Source organism: Coregonus lavaretus (genome assembly GCF_964263955.1).
Source record: "Coregonus lavaretus genome assembly, contig: HAP1_SCAFFOLD_402, whole genome shotgun sequence".
NCBI lineage: Eukaryota > Metazoa > Chordata > Actinopteri > Salmoniformes > Salmonidae > Coregonus > Coregonus lavaretus.
This window is the reverse complement of record NW_028165649.1, coordinates 263,118-266,544: the sequence shown is the minus strand read 5'-3', so window position 1 is coordinate 266,544 and position 3,427 is coordinate 263,118.

Sequence of the window (3,427 nt, the reverse complement as noted above, 5' to 3'; positions counted from 1 at the left end):
CCCTTGCCTATTGTAGAGCGCACCTCCTACTTCCACTGCTGAACGAAAACCCATGATTTTGGACCCTGTTTTCATGCGAAAGGGCTAAAAGAAATGTTTCACGTTTGTTACACTCAAACAGTGTCTCCTCTCATATGCTGAACTGGTCGCATTGTGGATTTTGGTTAAAACATGATTTTGGACAATGTTCATGGAACTCAGCTGAAAACGTACTTGCAGACTTGAAAACCCTTGCCTATTGTAGAGCGCGCCTCCTACTTCCACTGCTGAACGAAAACCCATGATTTTGGACCCTGTTTTCATGCGAAAAGGCTAAAAGAAATGTTTCACGTTTGTTACACTCAAACAGTGTCTCCTGTCATATGCTGATCTGGTCGCAATGTGGATTTGGCCTAAAACATGATTTTGGACAATGTTCATGGAACTCAGCTTAAAACGTACTTGCAGACTTGAAAACCCTTGCCTATTGTAGAGCGCGCCTCCTACTTCCAGTGCTGAACGAAAACCCATGATTTTGGACCCTGTTTTCATGCGAAAAGGCTAAAAGAAATGTTTCACGTTTGTTACACTCAAACAGTGTCTCCTCTCATATGCTGAACTGGTCGCATTGTGGATTTTGGTTAAAACATGATTTTGGACAATGTTCATGGAACTCAGCTGAAAACGTACTTGCAGACTTGAAAACCCTTGCCTATTGTAGAGCGCGCCTCCTACTTCCACTGCTGAACGAAAACCCTTGATTTTGGACCCTGTTTTCATGCGAAAAGGCTAAAAGAAATGTTTCACGTTTGTTACACTCAAACAGTGTCTCCTGTCATATGCTGATCTGGTCGCAATGTGGATTTGGCCTAAAACATGATTTTGGACAATGTTCATGGAACTCAGCTGAAAACGTACTTGCAGACTTGAAAACCCTTGCCTATTGTAGAGCGCGCCTCCTACTTCCACTGCTGAACGAAAACCCATGATTTTGGACCCTGTTTTCATGCGAAAGGGCTAAAAGAAATGTTTCACGTTTGTTACACTCAAACAGTGTCTCCTCTCATATGCTGAACTGGTCGCATTGTGGATTTTGGTTAAAACATGATTTTGGACAATGTTCATGGAATTCAGCTTAAAACGTACTTGCAGACTTGAAAACCCTTGCCTATTGTAGAGCGCGCCTCCTACTTCCACTGCTGAACGAAAACCCATGATTTTGGACCCTGTTTTCATGCGAAAAGGCTAAAAGAAATGTTTCACGTTTGTTACACTCAAACAGTGTCTCCTGTCATATGCTGAACTGGTCAAATTGTGGATTTTGGTTAAAACATGATTTTGGACAATGTTCATGGAACTCAGCTTAAAACGTACTTGCAGACTTGAAAACCCTTGCCTATTGTAGAGCGCGCCTCCTACTTCCAGTGCTGAACGAAAACCCATGATTTTGGACCCTGTTTTCATGCGAAAAGGCTAAAAGAAATGTTTCACGTTTGTTACACTCAAACAGTGTCTCCTCTCATATGCTGAACTGGTCGCATTGTGGATTTTGGTTAAAACATGATTTTGGACAATGTTCATGGAACTCAGCTTAAAACGTACTTGCAGACTTGAAAACCCTTGCCTATTGTAGAGCGCGCCTCCTACTTCCACTGCTGAATGAAAACCCATGATTTTGGACCCTGTTTTCATGCAAAAAGGCTAAAAGAAATGTTTCACGTTTGTTACACTCAAACAGTGTCTCCTCTCATATGCTGAACTGGTCGCATTGTGGATTTTGGTTAAAACATGATTTTGGACAATGTTCATGGAACTCAGCTGAAAACGTACTTGCAGACTTGAAAACCCTTGCCTATTGTAGAGCGCGCCTCCTACTTCCACTGCTGAATGAAAACCCATGATTTTGGACCCTGTTTTCATGCGAAAGGGCTAAAAGAAATGTTTCACGTTTGTTACACTCAAACAGTGTCTCCTCTCATATGCTGAACTGGTCGCATTGTGGATTTTGGTTAAAACATGATTTTGGACAATGTTCATGGAACTCAGCTTAAAACGTACTTGCAGACTTGAAAACCCTTGCCTATTGTAGAGCGCGCCTCCTACTTCCACTGCTGAATGAAAACCCATGATTTTGGACCCTGTTTTCATGCAAAAAGGCTAAAAGAAATGTTTCACGTTTGTTACACTCAAACAGTGTCTCCTCTCATATGCTGAACTGGTCGCATTGTGGATTTTGGTTAAAACATGATTTTGGACAATGTTCATGGAACTCAGCTGAAAACGTACTTGCAGACTTGAAAACCCTTGCCTATTGTAGAGCGCGCCTCCTACTTCCACTGCTGAACGAAAACCCATGATTTTGGACCCTGTTTTCATGCGAAAAGGCTAAAAGAAATGTTTCACGTTTGTTACACTCAAACAGTGTCTCCTGTCATATGCTGATCTGGTCGCAATGTGGATTTGGCCTAAAACATGATTTTGGACAATGTTCATGGAACTCAGCTTAAAACGTACTTGCAGACTTGAAAACCCTTGCCTATTGTAGAGCGCACCTCCTACTTCCACTGCTGAACGAAAACCCATGATTTTGGACCCTGTTTTCATGCGAAAGGGCTAAAAGAAATGTTTCACGTTTGTTACACTCAAACAGTGTCTCCTCTCATATGCTGAACTGGTCGCATTGTGGATTTTGGTTAAAACATGATTTTGGACAATGTTCATGGAACTCAGCTGAAAACGTACTTGCAGACTTGAAAACCCTTGCCTATTGTAGAGCGCGCCTCCTACTTCCACTGCTGAACGAAAACCCATGATTTTGGACCCTGTTTTCATGCGAAAAGGCTAAAAGAAATGTTTCACGTTTGTTACACTCAAACAGTGTCTCCTGTCATATGCTGATCTGGTCGCAATGTGGATTTGGCCTAAAACATGATTTTGGACAATGTTCATGGAACTCAGCTTAAAACGTACTTGCAGACTTGAAAACCCTTGCCTATTGTAGAGCGCACCTCCTACTTCCACTGCTGAACGAAAACCCATGATTTTGGACCCTGTTTTCATGCGAAAGGGCTAAAAGAAATGTTTCACGTTTGTTACACTCAAACAGTGTCTCCTCTCATATGCTGAACTGGTCGCATTGTGGATTTTGGTTAAAACATGATTTTGGACAATGTTCATGGAATTCAGCTTAAAACGTACTTGCAGACTTGAAAACCCTTGCCTATTGTAGAGCGCGCCTCCTACTTCCACTGCTGAACGAAAACCCATGATTTTGGACCCTGTTTTCATGCGAAAAGGCTAAAAGAAATGTTTCACGTTTGTTACACTCAAACAGTGTCTCCTGTCATATGCTGAACTGGTCAAATTGTGGATTTTGGTTAAAACATGATTTTGGACAATGTTCATGGAACTCAGCTTAAAACGTACTTGCAGACTTGAAAACCCTTGC